General features: G+C 37.2%; 1 protein-coding gene across 1 annotated transcript in view; it reads right to left on the bottom strand.

The window, feature by feature from the left end:
* The window catches only part of ADGRB3 (adhesion G protein-coupled receptor B3), a 440870-nt gene that overhangs the window by 184967 nt on the left and 230924 nt on the right, over positions 1-24979 (bottom strand). The window lies entirely within an intron of this gene.

The raw sequence follows: 24979 nt of genomic DNA, 5'->3' as shown, positions 1-24979 counted from the left end.
AACAGATATATAAAGATGGAAGAAATAGGTGTCAAATCTAATAACAGTCAATTTATTGGTTTATTCATTCTGGTTTTTTCCCCTGTTTTCTAACTCAACTATCACCTGAAAATCAGTTTCAGCTTTGCTGTGAAATCTAAGTACAACTCCATGGCAACACAGTCAGTGGCTAGTATGGCTCAAACTACTTTAAAGGAATTGACAGAGCTGCAAGGGTTTACATACACTCAGAGAGATGACAAACACCACATTTGGAGCCTAGCTCCATTCTTAATGTAAGCCATGTTCATGCCATTTCCTGTGCAACACCCTTCCTAATCAATTTATGCAGAGGCTAATGTAATTGGAAGAGTTTGGATATCAGGACTATACTTCGATCTGCATAACGATTTCACTGCAAGGACTCTACAAGGGAGTTAAACATAAATACAACAGGAGACAGCTGTAAAAACAAGCAGAACAGGAAAATTAATGTAGAAAACCATTAGGTGTCTTGTCAGAAGTTTTTATTTGAAAGAAAACTGTAATTCAAATTCAGGAGCAAGGTAAAATTAGGAAGTTAACAATATTAACTCTACAAATGTATTCCTTACTAACTGACTCTTAGTTTCAAATTAGACGGGTTATACAATACAGAATCATATTAATGAGGTGGTACTTGACTTGAGGTTGTTTCAGCCTTTCCATTACAAAAAATATCATCAGGGCTTTAAAACGCTAGTTACAAATCCCCTCCAGACTGCAATCGGCAAATTCATTCCCAGCATTGAGGGGATGCTTAGTCTTGTGAATTTTCAGGTGGTGTATGGAGGGAATAGAGTTCAGGTGTTTCAGAATTACTGGGGCATAAAATGGACTGCATGTTTTCACATGCAATCAATGGTTATACAGAATATATTTACATTGTAAAAATTGATTTTTTCCAACAGTTCTTAAAATTTAAAAATAAATTTATTTTCCCAATAAATAAAATTAAACTAGCAGTTATTTAGTTTTTAAAATTAAATACAGCCTGTATAAAACAATACTGGTCTGGTTTTTTCTTTGCATAGTATTTATCTGTGCATCTATCTATCTATCTGTCTAATTAGATAGCAGAGCCCTAATATTTCATCCCCCTTTTGGGTGACAGTTCCCTTTATTGAAATAGGAAATCAATGTTATTCAATAGAATTCACTCAGCAAAACGGAAAATCACTTTAGGACTGGATAAATGGTGAGGGTCTAGGATAGTACTTTCTGTACTCTGCCCCTTTGTATTTTAAATAGGGCCATTTATCATGGCACCTAAACAATGGCATTTATCATGGCACCTAAACTCAGAACCAAAAATTTCCAAATATTTGTTATTGTTTAGGTGATAAATAACAAAAGCAAAGCATAAAACCTAAAACTGTCTTAAGGCTCATATGGAATAAATATAAAAAAATGTGTTTATTGGGCAGTGTTTGGTTTACAATTGGACTCAATGATCTTGTAGCTCTTTTGCAACTTAAATGGTTCTATGATCCTATATATTCCCATTCATAGTTCAGTTAAGTTTTTTTACTTACAATTAAACGGAAGTCTTGCTTATCAAGGCTGATCTCATTTTATGACAAGGTAACCCACCTAACTGATCAAGGGAAGCCAGTTGATGTGGTTTTCTTGGATTTCAGTCAAGATTTTGATACTGTCTTTTACAGAAACCTTCTGGACAGAATGTTCAGTATTCAGCTCAATAAACATATCATGGGATGGGTGAGCAACTGGGTCACAGCAAAGGGTGATGCTGACCTGTCACTAAAGGGTACCACAGAGTCCATCCTCATCCCTGTTCTCATCAACAACTTCAGAAATTACCTGGAGACAGGACTGGAAGAGCTACCAAGCAAGTTCACAGACAATACAAAACTGAGAGGAGCAGTTGAAGCTCCCTTGAAGGCAGGGAGATCTCCCCTGCAGAGAGACCCTACTAAATTAGAGGGCTGGGCAATCACCAACCATCTGAAGTTCAACATGGGAAAGTGCTGGATTCGACATGTGGGATGAGGCAAACCCTGGATTTCCAAACAGACTGGGGAATGAGATGCTGGAAAGCAGTGCCACCCAAAGGTACCTAAGCAGCCTGGGTGACGGAAAGTTGAATATGAGTCAGCAGTGCATATTCCACTTCTTCAAAGTGCCTCTTACAGATTCACACAGATTATAAGGTCTTTTTTTAGATACTTTGCCGAATGATTCCATGAGGATGTGCCTAATGTGGCTCTGATGCTCCAAGGTGTAAGATGATTTAATGGAATTTGACTGGAAGAAGCTTGTTCAGGTCTATCAACACAACCAGATGTATACATGAAATAGTTTCCAGCTCTTTAGTATCACTTTCAACTGTATATAATATTTAAGGAAAACTAATATTCTTATTAAATATTAGTATATCATTCATTTCAATGAAACTTTAGTTAGCTGTATTTCCACTGTGAAATAAGGGTCTCTAACTCAGTTTTAATCCACAGCATAAAATAATTAAGTATTGTGAACTGAAAGTCAACATGCCTTTTAGAGGAGAATTTATATAATTAATGTGCTGGGTCATTCGTATGTCAGAAACTCAAATGCAAGGGTCTTATACATAGATAGTAAGACATAATTCACTTTGCACTTTGTTGTATTCTTTTTATGTTAAGTTTGTATTAGAAAAAAATGCTTCAAATTCTGGAACCCAAATGATTCAGTTCTGCAACTTCCACACAAGGTTTATGTCTTCTCATTTGAAAACCAAAAAGTTTCTCACTGGGTTGGTTCTTTTATTATTTTACATTACCATACCACATCATCATGTCCTGAATTCATGAGATCGAACACTTGGCAAACAAGGATACTTTTAGGCACTGTGGTATGAGTATTTCTGCTTGTTTATACAAACACACAAATTGTACACTACTGGAAAAATAGTCAAAGAGAATATTAATAAGAATAAAATGTTAGGTGGGGAAAAAAAAAAGATGAAAAAAACAGAAAAAAAAAAGAAAACTAAAATTAAAATAACCTAAGCAGAAGCTGAGGAAAATCTTTATGTGTCATGTCAAATTAAACTCTTCCAATACAGAAAATTCTCTTTTTTATTTATTTGTATCGTAGCAATTCCTACAAGTTCTGTCTGCTATTTTGGGCACCACAATATAGGAAAGGCATTAAGCTACTAGAGGGTGTCCAAGGGTGAGGAGGATGGTGAAGGGTCAGGAGGAGAAGCCGTGTGAGGAGCAGCTGAGATCACTTGGTCAGTTCAGCCTGGAGGGGACTGATGGGAGACCTCAGTGCAGCGTTCAACATCCTCATGAGGGGAATGGAAGGGCAGGTACCAATCTCTTTACTCTGGTGACCAGTGACAAGATCCAGGGGAATGGTCTGAAGCTGTGTCAGGGGAGGTTTAGGTTGAATGTCAAAAGGTTCTTCACCCAGAGGGTGGCTGGGCACTGGAACAGGCTCCCCACAGATGTGGTCACAGCCCCAAGCCTGACAGAGCTCAAGAAGCATTTGGACAAAGCTCTCAGGCTCATGGTGTGATTCTTGGGATAGTCCTGAACATGGCCAGGAGCTGGACTCAGTGATGGGTCTGTTCCAAGTCAGCATATTCTATAACTGTATCATTCTGTGATTTAGTACGTGTGCTCACTGTGCACATCTGCAGTGCAACCTGCAGGTTGAGCTCTGGGTGGTGGAAGCCTGAAGCAGGAGGCTTCTTTCAGCACTTTTTGATGCATTTTGGTATAAACTACAAGACAGTAGTTCAATTACACATAAGAATACATACATATTTGATGATTCCATAGTAATTATTGATTTAGAAGAATCCATGTAAGTCTAGTCTAATCAATTTAGTGATTACTTTGAACTGTAACGAATCAATTCTTGATATCCTTTACAAATACTTTTGTTCCCTTTATTTCGTTTTTGTGTTGCAATTGCACACAACCTGTTTGATACTGCTCTACTAAAAATTTCAGAATTGGTATCTACTAACTGATCATAGTAAAACCAAGTAATACAAAATACTGTTGTAACTGATTAATGCCAAGCTGATAGGAATAAACAATTTTCTCTCAGTATAAAAATGACCTCGTTACACACAATAATAAGTATAATGATATTTAAGCAGATTATTTGGAACAGCACAAAAGTGGTTAATTAATGTGTCAAGAAAACTTGGAGTGAAAAAAATAGTGTAGTTCCTGTATGAGTAGCTCTTGTAGATCATGACTTAGAAAAGAAAAGCTGAAATGTATTACCTTGATCCCTATAACCCCAAGTGAGTTATAAGATACCTAATGCAACTTCTAGTAGCTCTCTGATTGATCTGGGTTGCTAAACAACAACAACAAAAAGCAACCAAGCAAGTGTCATGAATAATTTTCCCCTTCTCTTTAGTATTCACCCTAACCTCCTGTATTCAACAAAAACTGGCAAAATTTCAGAATTAGCCCTTGAATAATAATACATATTGTCCATTTAATATATCAGATGGACATATTGAAGAAGATACTTATAACAGACCTTCTCTATCCACTTAAATCCCATCACTTTAATGAAAATTTGCATCAAACACAAATGGTGAAATCCCCATTTAAAGGAGGCTGATTTGTGGATCTCCAGATTTGCTACAGAACCCTGCATGTGAGCAGGCTTGATTAAAATCCTTCTCTCAGTCCAAAGATAAACTCACTTCTTACCACCTACAAGCTTATGCATAACAGAAGGACTGTGGTGAAGTGGCATCCTCTTACATGAACATGAGAAACACAAGGCAATTTTCCTCCTGTAAGTAATATTCATGAAATCTCCTCACAGTGAACCAACATCAAATTGTGTTCAGAAAAAAGCTCCCAAGAAAATATAACTTAACAGATCTACTACTTCTCGTGGCTATCCACACAGAACCAATAAATTCTTAAATTAAAACCTACTGCTCCATGGGAAGACAAGACAGAGATATACCTAGAAGCCTGCTGTGTACTTGCATTCCTGAAGCTCATCAGCCCAAAGCAGCTACGGTCTCAGTATTCAAGCTCTGGGTAGCAAGACACAGTACCAGTATAGGCAAAAGCAGAAGTAGACACTTCATAGATATCTTCACTAATCAAGGATGAACTTTGCATGAATCCTTCCTTTGGTGTCAAGCAAATTCTGCCTGAAATAGGCTGTTTGAAGGTTAAGAATAATGTTTTGGTTAATCAAGAAGCTACCTTAACAGTGATCTCTGGATATTCGCCTTCTGTTTTCTGTAGACAATGCAGTGGGGAAAAGAGTTACCCATTAACACATTATCAGTATGATATATAGGACAACTTAGAAATCAGCATGGTTTCAGACAATGATGAGGATGCTGTCGCTGGCGATGCGACATGAACTGGACCAGCCTGGGTGGCAACTGAAATAGGGACGGGAACAATCAAGTAATCCCAGAAAATAATTTTAATAAAAGCCAGAGCCAACAAAAGAACATAAGCTGAACACAGTATGGGGCAACCTCGAAACACTGAGCAATGGGGCAACCATAACAATATATATATTCTACTCTGGATAGCAAACCAATGAACAATTACATTACCTTATATGTAAAAAGTTGTTAATCATTCATATGCAAGAACTCAGAACACAGCCTTATGTGGTGCAACTTCATTAACATAACTATACCCATAATCCTGTTCCTCTCTCCATAACCTAACAAGCTATCTCCCCTCCTAGCATCTCATTTCCCATAGCCTCAGATTGATGCCAACTTCACTGTCGACTGGTCTCGGGGTTGATGTTCTCTGAGATTCCCCTCGGGGCGGCCGTTCCCCAAGGAGGTGAAATCTTCCCTCAGAGTTGCTGTTCCCTGGGTATTTTCTTGGGGTTGCTGTTCCCCAAGATAATAAGATTTTCTGTCTTCTCTTTGCTCTGAGCGTTTCACACCAAAGGCAGAGACGACACTGTGAGTCCAGCAGCTCAAGTTATCAAGGTTGTTTATTTCATATTATCTAACAGTTCTTGTTCGGCTTTGCAAGGCGTCCCCAGCAAAGCAAGACACGCCGTTGGACTGGCGCTGGGCTGCCCTGGACTGGGCGGATCGGAGAGCCCCGTACCTTATGTACCGTATCCCCGACCCAACCACAGTCCAAGACGTATTTATTGTTTACAGAACATTACCAATACTAACTTGCTAAGCTAACATGTCAGTTCTATTCTAAACCAATCTCTAAAGTCCAAATCAGCAAAAGATGAGAGATGAGAACAAGAACAAAGAAACTAGGAGCCACTCCCCAATTCCTCCATCTTGTCCTCTCAGCCCCATATACTATAAATCCTAATCTCTATATGTATACTCTATAACAAACTACTATCTACTTCAAAATTCTTAAGATCTGTAATTCTTTCTTCATGTGAGCATTCACTTCCATAGATAGAAGCCCAAATCAGAGTCCTTCTGGGCTCTGTGGGAGGCTGGCTGACCCCCTTGTACAGATCTCAGACCCCCCTGTACAGCCCCCTGACCCTCCAAGGCTGTCAGAGGGATCTTCTAGACTCCAACAGACTGGGGCTTACCTGCTCCTGGATCCCGGTCACCCAATTCCCATATGCACTTAACTATAGCTCAGATTTTTTCTGCACTTAAGTAATTTTAAAAAAATACATATCAGAGGCAAAAGGCAAGTGTTTTCTTTTGGTTTTGTGTACTTTTGTTGCTCACTACCAAATTCTGTATTTGAGGAAAAATTCAAGAATACACAAATTTCATAGACTCATAAAATATCACATATGCATATGCAGTCTCACAAGAGAGTTCTGATGGCACATTCATTATGATAACTTTGTTCCAGGTATGGAAATAAAATCTAAAGATTAAAAGTTCAAACAATAATTAGACCATTAAAAATTGTTGTTATGGACAATAAATATTTCTTAAGATTAATTATGGAAAATATTGAAGTTAATTCCCTGAGAAAGCTAGTGCATGGAAATAGCTATGGCATAATAGAATTTCTATATGTTCCAGGTACTATTTCTACATGTTCCCTGGGGGCAGGGGTGGGGGAGAGGAAGCTTAGCATTTTTCATCATTTTTTACTATTTACTAATTAGTAATGCACACTGTAAGTTTAATATGGCTATTTGAAGCTAGCAAATGTGGAATGCAAAGAACAAAATCAATCTGCTAATCTGAATGACAAGTATGCAGAAAACCCAGTTGAAGTAATGAAAATGTAAACAGTTCTTTTATGAGCAGATAGAAGAAAATGTACTCTCACGATAAATGGAATACTTCCTGAAATATGTGATAATTTAAAAAATGATTTAAACATATGGTAGGAAACTGTACCTCATTAATTTGAAGAGAACTCCACTTTCTGAACATTATTTTGAAGAAGATGAAGATATGAGCAGCTAAATAGACCCAGAGCCACATTAAAGGTACTCTGTTTCTGAAGAAGCTTTATTTGTTTCCATTCCTCTTAGTATTACTGTACATCCATGCTACTAAAACTATGGTCTCAGGCACCATCTCCTGCCTTATCATAAACTACTTCTTAAGGAAAAGAAAGACTTGGCATAAAGCAACACAGAAGATGGAGGCTGATGCAAGAGATAGAATGAACTGGCATGTAAGTGCATGAGTTTGAACTTACAGACATAAAGATGAAAATCATGGGCAATACTGAGGGGGCAAGGTCACCTACAACACCATTTTAGACTGACTGGACAGGTAAGGTGCCAAGCATTTTTCTAAGGTGACTTGATTAAGTGTCTGTGCTGATGATTATAGCTGATAACAAGAGCAGAAAGAGTGAGACTGAAGGCGATGTTAGGGTAGGGAGCTCAGAAGGTGGAAATGATGATGAAGCAGATAAGGGAGAGAGAAGAAAAGCTGAGACTGAGAGATCATTTACATATTTCTTTATCAAACTAACTTACGGTTAGATATCCAAGAAAAACCATTAAAGAAAGATGGGGAGGACTTGACAGAGGACAAGAAATCAGTAAGGAGGAAAACAGATATGAAAATCATTAGTGGGGAATTGATAAAAATATTCTATGAACATTACATTGCTTGGGGTGATGTAGAGCAGAGTAGAATGATTGCTTCCCAGAAGCAGTAAATTGAAGGAAAGAAAAGATGGTTACTGTTTTACCTCTAGGGAAATGATAACTAAACCTATCATTCAGAAATCTATAAAGATGTGAATTCAGTTATTCAGGATATTGAAAGATGATGTAAGAAGTAAATTCACAGGCATGGAGGTAGAAAATCTGATGTAGAAAAGCCACACACAGAGGGAAGAAATAAATAATGGGAATCAATATATGTTTTTTTAATCACAGCTTTTTGTAGAAAACTGAAACAAGATCTCTACTATATTTTATTGTTGAACAGCTTTTTCATAATCATACAGAATGGCATTGTGAAGAACTTTCAGATAACACTAGGAGAAAATTAAAACTGAGAGAACTGTAAATTACTCTGGCATAGAAATGCAGAGATTACTAGTATGAAAGCAGCTAGTGAATCCTGAACAGGAAAGATCGATAAAAAGCCATATCCTGCAAAACAGTGGATATGAAGGAAATGCTTGCACCTGCCTCCTGTTTTTACAGCAATCCACCATGAATGTATAAATTTCTCCATTTTCCTTTCCAGAAGCAGAAGGCAGTGCTTTCTTTACACTTCAGCTCCATTAAGGTTGAGAATTAGACAGATAAGATCCTCAAAAAGTTCAAGCCTTTGAGTAAGTTTACTAAATTCTGGGCTCTGGTAATTTAGGACACAGAATTTAGTCACAAGCTTAGCATTTTCTGGTCAGCATCAGACTAATTTCCCAGTTGATATATATGATTCTGAGTTTTGCATTCAACATGATGCCCAAGGTGTCAGTACCAGCACATCTCCATTACACTCACACACACACACCTCTACAGCTTAAGCTGCAGGTACTCAAAATCAGCTGTGAATTTATTCAACTTTGTAGCTTAGATCAAGTTACAGTGAAAAAAGCTGTGAAAAGTGGGGGGCCCCTTCACTCAGGAGCTGCACTTAAGCTGAATTTGCTGTGGCTGAGCACAGATATGTATTTTGGTTTTCTGAACCTTCACCTGCGGATTCCATGTCAATATTTAATGACCTTGGACCTACCTTATCACTATGGCCTTTCCTGAGAACCACTGGACCAGATCCTGACCTTGATGCTTTGATTTGACTTCTTGGCTTGATGATTTGACTACTTCCATCAGCGGACAAGTCCATAATGATCTGCCTCATTGTTACGGACTTGTCTGCTAATGTGGAATATTAACAGGGTCTGGCTTCTCTGGGCTCCTTGTTTGGATGCTGTGGGACCTCGCCTTTGCCAGTGAGGCCACTGTATACACCCTGCTGCCTCGTATTTTCTCTCATAGAGCAGCCTACTCTAGCTTCCCCCTAAACCCAGCAGCTAATCAGCATATGCTGGAACACTAAATGCCTTCTGAACAGTCTTGAGCAGAGTCACACAGAAAATATGAAACAGAATTGTTAGGAACAGAGATCTCCTGTGTCTCAGTTTCATGCCGATGCCATGATTTTAACCTACCTCACAGGAGTTCATAACTAGGTCTTTGTATTCTGGAGGCAGGTCTAATTCATCTTGAATATTCTCCATGGAGGACATAAACTGGATTAAGATTTGCTTAAGGGATTGTAAAATGTTGTCCTGGGGCACTGTGAAATATAATTGTCAGGATAATGCACACATGTTTTATTTAGATTGTTTACATCATGCATGGCAGAACAAAACCCAGTACCTCAGTGGGACATATAGATGCTATCCAATCTAAGTAGTAAGTAAGACTAATTAGACTGAGTTTGATTTACTTGTTCCCATTGTTGAATTCTAAATTAACTTTAATAACGCGGGAGAAATATCTCAGGGTTATTATGGTCATTTCAATAAAACAACTGCACAATGAGGAGATGCTTTAAAAAAGATCTAACTGGAAAATTTGGCCTATAAAGAATGACAGAGCTTGGTTATTATGCGCTGTTATAACGCAATCACATGAATCACTGTGGCATGTGGACCTTGTGCTTAGCTCTTGTTATCTAATTCTGGTCATCCTACCTCCAGCATCCCCAGCTTCTTCCCTCCTACTCCCCCTAAATGAGAGGCTTTCTTGTTTATCAAAGTTGTGGGAGTAGGAATCAAAAAAGATCCAAGCCTCTAAGAAAGAAATGGAAACAGTCAACTAGTCAGCTAAAGACATATGTTATACTATTACTGTTTCCCTTGTCAGAATTCAGGTGTCTTACATTTTCATTCACTTTGAATGCAGTTGACAGAGATGCCTAATCAGGGTTGCTTGTGTTGCCTTCTCAGGGTTTTAAAAAATCATCTGAATTTTGATGCACAATGAGTTCAAACTGTATATAGCAATACTGGATTAACCCTTGCTTGTACTGATGAGTACATAAAATGCACATTATTACTGACTTCAATGCCAAAATTAAACATAGAATATGGTCAAAATAATAAAGTCAAGATATAACACAGCATTATACCAAAGCAGAGAGGTTTCTAAGTCTTAAAAAGAGTCTGTTTGGATTCAAACCAAATTTTCAGATGCCCTTAGCATGCCTTCAGTTTTTCTTTTACCTGCAGTAGAGAATGACAACTTTGAACAGTTAATGGGTAGAAAGTACTATGATTTAGAAGATGTCCAGGTTTTCCTGAGTCATGACAGAAACAGACACAAGGAGCTGCCATTGTGCCTCGCTTCACAACACTTGCATTCCTAACTCAAGCACCTGATGGGACTCTGCGCTCTCTTTGGCACCTGCAACCCATTTTCTGTTACAGTTATTTCAATACAACTTTGGGGTTTATTGCTATTGCTCTTTCTTCAGTTTCTTGTTCTGTTCATTGCAGTATGTTTATGAAATATTTATTCAGAATAGGAGTCGCCCAAACTGGAACTATACTGCTTCAGTAAACCATCCCTTATTTTTCTCGAAATATTGCCTGTAGCTAGAAGCTCTATAAAGTTAAAATGTGATTCTACATTGTGCAATATTCCAGAAAATACAATTATACCTACGAGCTGAAGTGAAAAGGAAGAGTTTACATATGTTTTTACATAAAAAATAATGACTATTTTTTAAACCAATATAATGAACATGAAATATGGAAATAAGAAGCAGGATGGAATTTCTGTTTCCTATTGATCAACAGTTTTTGTGACCCACCAATACAACAAAATGGCTACAATTAATTTCCTGTAAGTGAGAGTCCTAACAAAGAGTGACTGAATGTATGCCAGAGAAGCTATAAATTTTGTGAAAATGTTTGCAAATTATTTTTAAAAATAATCTATACGTTTGGTCTTGTAGATTTATTCAGTGTCAAGTATTCTACACCTGAATCCAGTTCTGCTTTTACTGACACATCTTATTTGTGGTAATTGTAATTATCTCTGCAGCTAGATCTAGGAGATAACCAGAAAAACCCAAAAGATTTCTTGCCTTCCAATAGTATTTGTATTGTACTCTGTAGTCAAGATGGCTTTCCTACTACAAATCATACCCTGGAGAATTGGACAATCAAAACATGCAACTTATATATGCTGCTTCTTCCCCACCATATCCTGATTATAGCATTGGTACCCAACAAACAGTATTTTACAGGATTCTGGAAAGAAAATTGCTTTTTTTCCCCCCCTCTAGTTATTTTCCTGTCTTTGCTCTGTGCTGTTTTTTCAGTGCTATTGCTTTTATAGTATATTTTTTATGTCATAAATGTGTTTTCTGTCTCTAATCCCAAAACATCTAAATGGTGCTTTATTGGAAACTAAACTGACTGCACTCTGGTGGCAAAAATTCATAATAAAATTTCCAAACTGAACAAAAAACAAAGTTAGGGGTCAGTTATTTGATAATATTTCAAAACAGTCCCATTTTTCAGAAGCACAGATGTGGTCAGCATAATCTGGATCAATCTTGATGTGAACTGTGGCTATTAATTAAATCTTTAGGACTAAAAAATCTGTGTTCTACAGTTATATTAAGTTTACTGCAAAGGGACATTTGCATTGCAATTAACCATTTTCAAAAGGTTCTCAAAGTTATCATTCAGTGCATGTGCTGAGACAACATACTGGTTCCAGTGCTTGGAAAAAGAATTGTACATAGAACAATTTTTTCCCCAAAACTTACACAAACAGTCACATCTGCAAGAGGGGTCAGGAGGAGGATCCTGAGAAAAATAGGCCTGTCAGCTTGACCTCCACATCCGGTAAGGCCTTGATTGAGCAGATCTTTTTGAGTGCAAACATGCAGCATGTGCTGCACAATAGAGGATCAGGCCGAACCAGAATGGGTTGAGTAAAGATAGGTTCTGCTTGACTGGTTACCTTCTGTAACAAGGAGACCTGCCCAGTGGATGAGGGAAATGCTGTGGATATTGTCTATCTAGACTTTAGTAAAGCCTTTGGCACTGTCAGGCCCTGGCATTCTTTTGGAGAAGCTGGCAGCCCATGGCTGGGACAGGGGCACTCTTCACTTGGTTAAAAACTGTCTGGGTGGCCAGACCCAGAGAATGGTGGTGAATGAAGTCACATCCAGCCAGCAGCTGATCACTAGTGGAGTTCCCCAGGGCTCAGCACTGGGGCCAATCCTGCTGAATGTCTTTATCCATGATTTGGGTGAGGGAATTAAGCACACCTTCAGCCAGTTTGCAGCTGATGCCAAGTTGGCTGTGACTGTTGGAGGCTGGAGAGTAGGAAGGCTCTATAGAGCAATCTGGACTGATGGGCAGATTAAAATGGTATGAGGTTCAATAAGAGAAAGTGCAAAGTCCTCTACTTGGGTCACAACAATCCCATGCAGTGCTACAGGCTAGGGGTAGAGTGGCTGAAAAGCTGACTGGTGGAAAATGGCCTCAGGGTGCTGGACAACAGCAGCTGAGCATGAGCCAGAGTGTGCCAGGTGGCCAAGAAGGCCAGTGTCATCCTGGCCTGTGTCAGCAATAGCGTGGCCAGCAGGACCAGGGCAGGGATTGTCACTGTTGGGGCTGTACCTCGAGTGCTGTGTTCCGTTCTGGGCCCCTCACTGAAGGAGGAACACTGAGGTGCTGCAGCAAGTCCAGAGAAGGGCAATGGAGCTGGGGAAGGGTGTGGAGGACACTGCTTATGAGGAGTGGCTGAGGGAGCTGGGGGTGTTTAGCCTGGAGAACAGGAGGCGTGGCTTGGAGACCTTATCACTCTTTACAACTACCTGAAAGGAGGCTGTAGCCAGGTGAGGGTCATTATCATCTCTTAAGTAACAGGTAAAAGACAAGAGGAGATGGCTTCAGGTTATGCGGAGGAAGTTTACGTTAGATATTAGGAAAAAAATATTGAATGAAAGGGTTCTGAAGCACTGGAACATTCTGCCCAGTGAAGTGGTGGAGTCCCCATCCCTGGAGTTATTTAAAGATGTGTAGATGTGGCACTTAGAGACATAGCTTAGTGGTGGACATAGTGATGTTATGTTAATGGTTGGACTCAAAGATCTTGGAGGTCTTTTCCAACATCAACATTTTTATGGTTCTATACACATTAAAATAGAGCTGATGAGAATTTAGTAGAAGTGACAAAAGAAGTAAAATCAATAAAGTGAAACAGCTCATTTAAGAACATTAATAGGAATAAACAAGTTTTATTATTCAACAGAAGTATAAAATATTGGGAATTATACACAAGATAGGATAAGAGGGGAATGGAAAGCTTTAAATAATATTTGTGAGTATGTTTTAATAAGCAAATCCTTGGGCTTTTTAATGATGATGCACTACATTTAGGTTATGTTTATGGAATATGAAATATTATGCCTTCTTTCACTTTTAGCTCTTTCTGCAACAAATCAATTCAGCATGGGTACAAATGATTAAACTGAGAACAAAGAAACATCACTTGAATAGTAACTTGACTTTTTGTTTCTTATTCCTGGGAAAATCCTAGCCAACAAATACAGCATCTTTTTCTCCTTTAGTCCAAACTTCAAAATACTATAAAATGGATCTGAATGAAAAAAAAATATTCTGCTTGTTTATATACTTCTACCAAATGACACTATTTCAACATGAAAGATTAAGACAACAATATAAATACTAAGCCCTGATGTTCTGTACCACCAAGATGTTCAAATGCTGAGAAGAAACAAAATAGTATTTTGGTAATTTGAAAATTTCTAGCTTGTCAGCCAGCCTGTAATAATTGTCTAACACATCTGTGAAGTAACAACATAACTTTGTTTAAGATTTTTTAGAGGAAGGTCTAGCTATAGTTCCATGAAGCACTAAATAAAAGAAAAAAGAAAAAGTGCAAGCTAAACAATCTTATTTCATGACCAAGGATAGCTAGAAAAGACTTTAAACATTTCTAAAGCTACTGGCAGTGCAGATTAATTCTGAGTGAAAGGTAAATATTTGGGTACAGCAGCTAGTGGTATCAATAAAAATTATATGTATAGGGAAAAAAGTGCATGTGGCTCTCTAGACAGAGACTCTGTCAAACCATGTATTAAAAAGCTCATGAGTAAATATGCTTTAGAAAATGTAAAGAATAAAAAAATTATGAACAGAAGAAAATACTATAACAAATGCCTACAAGAAACAGGAATTACCAAATTCCTACACATTTACTTGCATACCCATTTTCCCATCTTGGAAACAAAATTCTTAAATGCATTAAGTATATTCAAAGAACCAATGCATATACTCAGCAAACTACATCTAATGTCTTGTCAAATAAAATTAAAAACAGTATATACATAAACACTTCAAAATCCTCTGAGCTTTGCTGTTGAATACCATTTCTACATAGAAGAAGTAGTCTCATATTTGAATGTCTTGCCCTATTGATGTGCAATCTCTATGACTTAGCTTTATGAGAGTTTTGGGTATGTATAATTTTGACTTCTGAAAATTATTTCTAAGTATAGCTACAAATGTAAAATAGATGATGCAGTATAAAATCACCAGCCATGTCTTTCAGTAGTGGAGCTATTCATCCAAGAAACAGGTATAAGTTCAATTTGGCAAAGTTAAATGACACTCATTTTGCAGAAATTAACTATTCTTTGTGCATTGTTGATTGCTAATGGAGACCATTATTTTTCATTGCCTAGATAGTGATGCAATTTTCAAAGCTAAATGAGCATTTAAAACTTTCATTCCATGCTTCTGCAATGAACAATCTAAGATATCTAATGGCAAAACGAGACATTCCCTTTAATCTTTATGAACATATTCTATTCCCTTGAGATTAAAATGAGAAAGGAGGGGATAAGCTTGCTGTACTTTTGATATATGTTTCTTTCACAAACAGAAGTCTTGTGTGAGCAGATGCAGCAGCCTGCCTGTCTCCAATCCCTGAAGATCCAATCATCCTGATGACTGTCCCACAGTTTCTTCCCTTTGGGCAGGCCAGTCTCTTTTCATTTCTCTGCGTTATTGGAGATGAGATTTTGGGGCTGATATAGGGAAGAAATATGTTTCACCAAGGGGTGCAATTCATACACATATGGATGGGTTTCCAAGTATTTGCCTTTGATATCAGCTGACATTCTAGTTATGCTCCTCTACAATAGGACCCCAGACAGGGTTTTCTGGAGGAGTGAGTGTACCAATATACTATCTTCCCATAGGTGTTCTTAAAATCCATCTAATTTCAAAATACTTGACTACTGAGTAACAGAAGACAGCATGAGGCCATAAGATTCCACTAGCAATGTGTTACAAAAACCAGCATATACCTAACCCTGCTATTAATTAACTGTGATCTAAGTGAAAAATCTTACATGCTAGAAAAAAATCCACAAAATAATAGTCATTAAATAACAACATAAGCATTGAACCACAGATTATATGAAAAATCATTCAAGCAATGAGATTAAGTATCTTTTCTAGAAGACCATTTCCCCATCTATACTAATTATCTAAGAAATACTAATCTACGAAGATTTACAGAATAAGGCTGCCTAGGGCTGATTACATGTCTCCAAGATTGTAGAGAGTGTTTGTTTGAAAAAAAAAAAGAAAAACAATCAAAACAATATCAAGCTATCTGGCACCACTGCAGGTGATTTAAGTATTTGTGCAGGCATCTAGTACCCTTCAAACACTGCAGGCTACAGAGCTATACCATGTATTTTGAGTGAGGAAAAGTTCTTTCTCTGTCTCCTTTCTACTGTAATGGAGAATTAGAGCATGGAAAAAACCCCAAAACATAAAAGGTATATTCATCTGTAGCAGAACAAACCTCTGATTTTTATCACAAATCTTATCAAAGATTCTTTATCTCTGCCTTCAGAGAGAGAAACAAATGGGGTTCCAAAACTCATACCTGAAGTCAAGGGAAAGAAAAGCTTACACTGCAAAATGGATAAACTTGCAGGTTCAGAAATCACAAGGCACCAAATATACATTAGAAATTTCAGTCCTTGTTCATGATTTTAGCCCACCCAGTATATGGATCCTTTGGGATGTTTTGAACTGATCTTACTGACACTCAGCTCTGTTGGCATTATACAACCTGACCTTAACAGAATGGCAGAGATACATGCAGCATCTTAGGTCTATATACTAAAGTGCAACTCTCCATATTAAAAAAAGAAATAAAAAATTACACTTACAGAAACACAATTACTCAGAATTATATCTGCATATGTATACATGGCTTTGAAGCTTGACCTCAATATCTGACAGTCTCACTGCCAAAAAAAATACTTTTTTCTGATATTATTAGTGCACTAACACCCTCATGAAATTGACTTGAAAAATGAAATATTTCTATCCAGTTTGTCACCTCTATTGTTATGCTACCTTCAGGATATGCAGTTTGAAAAAGGAAGCTCTCTACCACAATTTGGAAGTAAAATCTACAGTCATCATCAAGGAAATGACACTTTTTTAATACAGCAGGCTGATTTGTCTAATATTGTGGATGGGAGTTTTTCCCTTCCCCTCTGTTTGCTTTATTTCTTGGTTGTTGATTGGTTGGTTTTTTAGCTTCTTTAGATTTTTTTGTTGTTGCTGTTTCTATTGGGGGGGGGGTTAATTATTTTGGTGGGTGGGGGTGTGTTTGTATTTTTATTGTTTATTTGTTTGGGGTTTTTTGGTTTTTCTTGTTTTTCCTTTCTTCACCCTCGAAAGGCCAGAAAATGAAAAAGAATGTTGGCAGTATGCCATATCATTACCTTGGTATAAACCATGTTCACTACATATTCTCAATGGAGCTTTGGGTAATAGATCTATTTCCGACACAGAGCAATTATTAGGCACAGCTAACAGCTGGCTTTATTCCTATTTTAACTGACTTGTAATTTTGTTTACTTTAATTCTATTTAATTTTCCTTCTTTCATTTTCAGTAGTAGTGAGTAACAAAATGCTGTAGAAATCATTAAAACTGGGGCTGAACTTTCTATGTGCCACACCATCTCTAGCTGATGTACTATCAGATGATGGCTGGACACTCTTGTGGCAACTCTTTCAGGGCCAAAAACTCCCAGAATGAGTCATCAATCTGTGTAGAATTGCATCTTGCTATTGGACTGTGGTACTCCTGTTTAAGGAAGGAATGTATTGTTTGGAATATCTTGACACTACACTTCACTGAACATGATTGTTGCCACTTGGCACTACCTTACTGTGAAACAAACTCTCTTGGGTGTGCATTGACTCCGTTACTACATTAATGTCAAATTATCACATATGGCTAATTTCTATCTCCTTAAGCCTCATTCTACCTGGAAATTGTTGGAAGTCACCTAAAGGTCCACCTGTCCAAGGTAAAGGAGTGAATAAGGTCAGGTATTTAATTTCTCAGGTTAATAGTTAAATGAACCAGTTAAAAAATGGCCTGTCATGCAAATTGATTCCTTTAGAAAACAACAGCTTTTAATTGCTCATTTGAAGAAACAGAATGATTCAGAAATGAGTTTACAGAGGTAGAAATTTAGAAATGATAAAATGATATGAGATACATAAATACTGTAAAAAGGAATTTCCATAAATGGGCTGTAGATACTGCTTTCTGTTTCAGTTGGAGGCATTTTTTTTAATGAGACAAGAGCCTGTATGTTGGTATTTTTTACAGCTTCCATTTGTTTAGAATATTTTACTCCACTTAATATCAGGAATTCCTGAGATGGGAAATACTTTCCATTATTCCAGTTTCCTATAGCACCCATTTAAAAATACTGAATGGTTAATTTATTTAGCTTTATCTTTAAGGTTACTTAATAAACTGTATATGCAAAACTAACTATGGAATTACAACTATTACTAAGAGTATAGCTAGGGAATCAAGTTAGGTTTTTATCCACATTTGTGAAGACTGATAAAGATTCACATAGACATTCCCCTGATATTTGGAATTTTCCATCTTAAGTAATGGAGATTTGTATTTTCTCAGGATCATTGAGTATGCAGGTTTAGAAAAAAGAGAAAAAAATCTACTCTTTTATGCACTGTTCACAGCAAGTTTTCAGGGAACATGAATAATTTAATAAGCTTATTTTATACTGAGAAAGAAATACGAGCTCTCGAGCATTTACTTCAGGCATTTAGTCAGATGCTGCAATGAGCTAGACCTTCAAAGTGTGCATGAAGTCTTTCCCCTTTAATCAGTGGAGAAAGCTTGAGTCTTCTGAAGCCAACATATTGATCTGATCAAGGAACTGCTGAGACTGCTGCAAAGGAAATGATATGAATATATAGAGAGCAGAAGCCTGTAAGAGTATTAAAAAATTGCAATTGACCTTCCTCTGTAGTTTCTCTATTCTTTTATCTTTCTTAGGTTCTGGAAGCCTTTAGCTATGGATTATTACATATGGTTTGAGCAAGTAAAGAATACAGAAACAGGAGAGTGATACTGGCAGAGTGTAAATCCTAGGACTTGAAGCATTTTTTGAGAACTGAAAAAAAATTTGATAGGTGTTCCCGTTCACAAAAGTAGAGCATCTGCTCAACCAACTGCATAGAATTTTGGAACAGAAAACATTGATAGGCTACATCCGAGTGTGAAACAAAGAGGATGAGAACCAGGAGCCGAAGTCATGAATGAAAAGAATATGTGGCAGAAGACAGAACTTCTCCGACCACCATGTTTGCAATCCAAGAACAAGACTGTGACCAAGTATGCACCACAGGACAAGGAGAAAAGCATTAATTCTGCCTAAGAGGACTGTTTTCTCACCTGGCCTATTCCCTGAATGATTCCTTGACAATTTTGGGTAGGTGCCACAAATAAAACAGTATGGACAGGTGTAGGACCATTCTGAAGCCTGCATTTTGTCCTTTCTTATTCATGTTTATAAACACAGTCATAAAAGCCAGACCCTAGCCTGAAATGGGAAGATGATAGCCACTGGCCCTTTTGGGCTGTTTTAAGATGAAATGGAAACAGGCAAAAGTCTATGTAGAAAAATTATGTAATAAAATATAAGAAAAATAGTTTACCTAATTGTTGATTACTTTGGCATGTAGTTTATTTGTTATTCAAAAGAGAATATGAATATTACATGATTTAAATGAGGTTTTGGGGATTTTTATATCTATTAGGAATGTCTTTCATTGCAAAACCATACAAGTTTCACTTTATTTTTCCCTTGTGAGAATTTGTTCCTGACAAAAACCACCCATAATTATATTAATCATTATAGATGTATTTACATATGAAGTATGACACAGTACAAGGAGTGATTCCTGTTTACCTTCTTAAAGTAGCAGGTGCAATTCACACAGTTGCTTAAAGGTGAAATTTTCCTTTGTGAAAACATGTGATGCTCTGGAGTAACTTGATGGAAACAGGAGAGAAATCTCAATGGCTTTTTGGGGCCACTTTAGAGGATCTAAATTTTTTATTTGTCTGCAAATTTTCTTTATATTAGGATAAAATGTTGAAATATTTGCAGCTGAACTTTTATTAACTATAAATAACTGCTTTAAAATCCACACTGTGCTTTAGCACTACACAGACTTGAAACAAGAAGTAATTAAACTACAAATGAATTCTGAGTATCTGTGTATAAATTTATTGAAATGATTGTCTCTTTATACCTTTGTACAAGTTAATATCAAGGCTCTGCCTTTTTTTCTGTTTTCTTTTAAAATTTTAAATAAATTCAGTCTCTTGGTATATTTTGGGCCACTATGACATTGTGCTATATGAGTCAGAGGATCTCAAGTGCTGCATTGAAGATATACATCACTAATTCTAATACAAAAAAGATAAGAGGACTAAGGCAGACACCATTCAGATAAGTAAACAAACCATATAATGCAAAGAAGTATCTAGGAAGTATAAACAGGATTTACAATTTACAAGATGTAAAAGTCTTACCCTGGGATAAGGTGAATGAACACAGTAACAGACAGGAATCCAGTTTGCTTATTTTCTAGCATTCCCAAAGCTCAGCATGTGTACCATTGCTCATGTCTTATAACTCAAGTAGGTACATTTTCAAAAGCTCCCTTGGTCACAAACATTTCTAAGTGTCTCTAGCTAGAACTGGAAAATTTTAAGATACACTCCATATGCCTGCAGATTATTTAGTGTTTTTCCAGAATTTCATGGACATAAACATGGAATGGGAGATGGAAGTGTAACAATAAAGTATGCAAAGAATAAAGACAATGGACACTTTCAAAACATTTTCTGCCATTTGGCATCATAGATTGTCTGTGAAGGCAGAAATCAGACTTTGTTTCCTGACAATGTTTATAAAACTTATGTAAACAGCTCAGTTTCAAGTTTTAAATGAATGTTAATTGCTATATTAAATCAGATTACTCATTGGAGTACCAGTGTCAGAGCAGCCATTTTTAAGTTGAGAGGTAACAGGTTGTTAGCTAAGTTGATTTACGAATGGAAATATGGTTTACACCTCTTCATCTTTTCATATAATATTATAGCTAGCTGCATTTGTGATGTAGACATATATCTACTTGTTTTTATTTTGCTCCTTGTAGGACCTTGGCCTCATGCTTATTCAGAATTAAATGTGCTAAAATAGGGTAAGGAATCTTTGTTTTTTTGTGTGAGCAAGATTAAACAGAGATGTTGGCCTAGTTTCACTTTGTACTCACTTTTCAGTTGTGTACATGCAGTCCCTTTTAACAATCTGTTCTCAAATATCTGTTCTAATCATTCCAACCCTCCATCTGATTTTTCATTATTATTCTTTATTTATTTTTTATTCTTTTATTTTGGGTTTTTTTGATCATTCAGCTCTGAAACTCTCTGTGTTCACAGGTTTTATTGACTCACAAAAAAAACCACTCCTCTTTGCTTTAGATGACATCAATCATTGAAACATGAGTTAGTCACTAGGCTGCCTGTACAGCCAGTGGCAGAACTTCCACAAGGAAACCCATGCCCTGATTTTAGATGTCTGAGATGAGCTGCTCTCCTGAGCAGTACTCTGCCTTGACTTTAAAAGAAGCTTAGGGTGACTTTGGTAAATTTTGTGATGCTTAGAGTAAGTAAAATGAATCCAAGCCATATAATCTCAATTGAAAACAGCGTTGCAAGGGATAGCTACTGAAAAAATTTTTAAAAAATATCTATTTTCTTTAGACTGCTAGTTGTGCACACCAATGCTGTTATTTTCTCTGAATGGCTTGATCCATTCCCTCGTAAATGCTCTGCCAAAACTGAATTCAATCTGCCAGCGTATATCTTCTCCTTTTCATTTTGCTATATCCCCTGAAAATCTTCAATCTTTCCTGCCTTTGACTAGTCTAAGTAACTTTGTGGTATCTGCACATTTTATAAAACTACTGATCATTGAAACATCAGTATTCACAAAATGAACATTAACAGAAAGTGGCTTTTCATATGCTGAGAATTCTCATTTGTTTTTTCCTTTCAGTTCTAAATAACATCCATTACAACATACTGCTCTTCAAGATTATTTGGTTTTTCATTAATATCATCTAAGAGCTGTAAGGCTCATTTTTGACAACAAAATGTATTTTAACCTTTTTTTTGGCTGTAGCTCTTAAGGAAATTTATTTGATAACACCGGGAAAATTTTCCCTTACAAAAGAATCCGAATCTGCCATAGAAATACGCATGCCCTAATACTATTCTCTATTTCCACTTCCACATTCCACCTGTATCTTTAAAGACAGCTATGCTTGTGGCACTCCAATCTTCAAGTTAGAAATTTTCTTTTTAACTTAAAGGTTGAATATTTCTTAATAGCAGTTCACCCACCTTTTATTACATATCTTCAAAACTCTTAATGGTTCACTGTGATGAGAACTCAAATCAACCAAAGCACTGAGATGATCTGCTCAAGTCTTTAGTGCTCAAAGAAAAATTCAAAAGGCTATTAAAAGCCAAGGTTAACTCTTTAATCTAAAATCAGGAACTCATCTTTTAAAGCAGCTATTGGTTAACAGAAAAAGGTAACATGGCTTAAAAGCTTTTGTTCCACTGTATATTGTATCCTTGCAGGTGGGTCTGTGCTTTCAGTGAATTCAGGGACTCTGAATGATAGGAAAACTTCTGTTTCTTCACGCTATCATTTTTGTGTGCCTGCTCAGCTGGTCTGGAGGAGGAGGAGGAGGTGGAAGAAGATGAAGAGCACAGTGAGGAAAGAGGCTTCAACCTCCTATCAGAGGCTTTTATTTCACCTAATCATTTCTTAAAGGAATATAATACAGAGAGCAATGATAAAAAAAATACCATCTGTCCTGACCATGCATGAACAAAGAAAATTGTTGCTTTTTCCGCTGTGAAGTTTTTCATAGTATATTCACCATCCATGAGAAAAAAGCTAAAAGGACATGGGCCTTGCTTTAATGGAAATGCATTTGAATTGACTGAGCTTCCTCAATAACCCAATAAAGTAAAGATATTGGATTATCTGGATTTGAAACCAGCCTTTGATATTTCATTCAGAAGAAATGAAAAATTTGCATTAAAAGACATCACAATGAAAAGTTTAACAGGGACATGGCAACTGTCCTTTTGGTCCTTTTAGCTGTTTTCAGATGTGTTATAATGTGGTTTACGATAGCCTACAGTATATTAATGTACCTTTCATCACTTCCCATTTGTCATAAACTGAGAATGTGCAATGGAAAGTCATTGAAGCATGACTGTTGTGTAGTTACTTTTTAAGTTACAACTACTTGTTTCTGTGTCTTGAAAGAAAGAGAAAATAAAATCTCCTCTGTGGGAGATCTCAGAGGATTAGCATATCTGTGAAACACAATTAGGTGTTCAAATTTTATATCAACTACTATTCAATTAGAAATGTCATTCAATTAGCAATTAACTTGTAAACTGAAATTAGTAGAAGGAAACCAAGAACTACCTGCATTACTGTGGAATTTGCAACAAAATTGGATTTCTTTTCTCTGACAGAAGTAGTAGTTCATATATAGTTCATATTTAGTTCATATTTAGAATCATTTTTCTGAACTTTAAAGTGATTTGAAAAAGAAAACACAGCAAAAAGCATTTCAAGTATGTGAAGATGTGGAGAGAATATTTTATGGTAAATAATGATTGATTGAATATGATCCCTGTGAGCCTCACATCTCTGCCTGGAAACCTCATAAAAACTATTCTAAGGCAAATGGGGGACAGGGAGGTGATTAAAAACAGCAATACAGCTTCACTTGGGCAAGTCCTGCCTAACCAACTAAGCGGTCTTCTGGGATGCAGTGACTGCATCAGTGGACAAGGGAATACCCTCTGGACTTCTGTAAAGCCTTTGACATGGTCCCAACAACACCCTTCTCTCCAAATCGGAGAGATAAGGATTTGAGGGGGGACTCTGTCAGATTAGAATTTGGTCAGTCACATCCAGAGGGTGGCAGTTCATGGTTCAGTATCCTGATAGACATTGATCACAAGTGGTGTCCCTCAGGAGTTTGTATTAGGACAAGTATCTTCATCAAATCAAATGTGCGAGTGGTGTGGTTTACACACCTGAATGACAAGATGCCATCCAGAGGGACCTGGAAAAGCTGAAGAATGGGAACCTCAAGAGGCTGAACTAGTCCAAGTGCAAGAAATTGCACCTGGGTTGCTGCTACCTAATCCCGGCATCAACACAGGCTGAGGGGATGAACTGATTGAGAACAGCCCTGAGGAGAAGGAATTGGGGATACAGGGGGATCAAAAGCTACGCCTGAGCTGGCAAAGTGTGCTTGCAGCCCAGAAAGCCAATTGTATCTTGAGCTGCACCAAGAGCAGCAGGGCCAGTAGGGTGAGGGAGTAGATCCTGCCCCTCGACTCTGGTGAGACCCCACCTGCAGTGCTGCATCCAGTTCTGGGGTCCCCAGCTCAGGAAGGACATGGATCTGTTTGAGTGGGTCCAGATGAGGGTCAGAAAAATGATCAGGGGGCTGGAGCACTGTTGCTATGAAGACAGGAAGAGAGAGTTAGGGTTCTTCAGCCTGGAGAAGAGAGGGCTTCAGGTAAATCTTACTGCAGCCTCTCACTATCTAAAGGGGGCCTATAAGAAAGATGAACAAACTTTTTAGCATGGGCTGTTACAACAGGACAGCGGGGGATGGTTTTAACCAAAACAGGATAAATTTAGACTAGATATAAGAAAAAGGGTTTTCACCCTAAGGGTGGGTAAAGACTGAAAACAGGTTTCCCAGAGAGGTAGTAGAAGACACTCCATCCCTGGGAAACATTAAGTGTCAGATGGGATGGTTGTGAGTGAGTTGAAAATGTATCTTCTAACCCAAACTGTTCTATGATTTTATTCTATGAACTATTGGATTTTTCTGTTTAAAGATTAATATAGATAAAATTTGGGTCTTATTTATGCACAATATCTGCTAGCATTTAATGTGTTTGTTGACTTAAAAGAATATTGTTATAGAAAAGACTTCACACATTTATAAACTATTGTTGGTATAACTATTGCTGACCAGTCAAAAACTGCATAGTGTATTCTTTTCAGTTGAGATCAACATAAAT

The sequence above is a fragment of the Prinia subflava genome, chromosome 2 (genome assembly GCF_021018805.1).
Source record: "Prinia subflava isolate CZ2003 ecotype Zambia chromosome 2, Cam_Psub_1.2, whole genome shotgun sequence".
Lineage (NCBI taxonomy): Eukaryota > Metazoa > Chordata > Aves > Passeriformes > Cisticolidae > Prinia > Prinia subflava.
The sequence above is the reverse complement of the archived record's forward strand: the minus strand, read 5'-3'. Positions and strand labels throughout refer to the sequence as shown.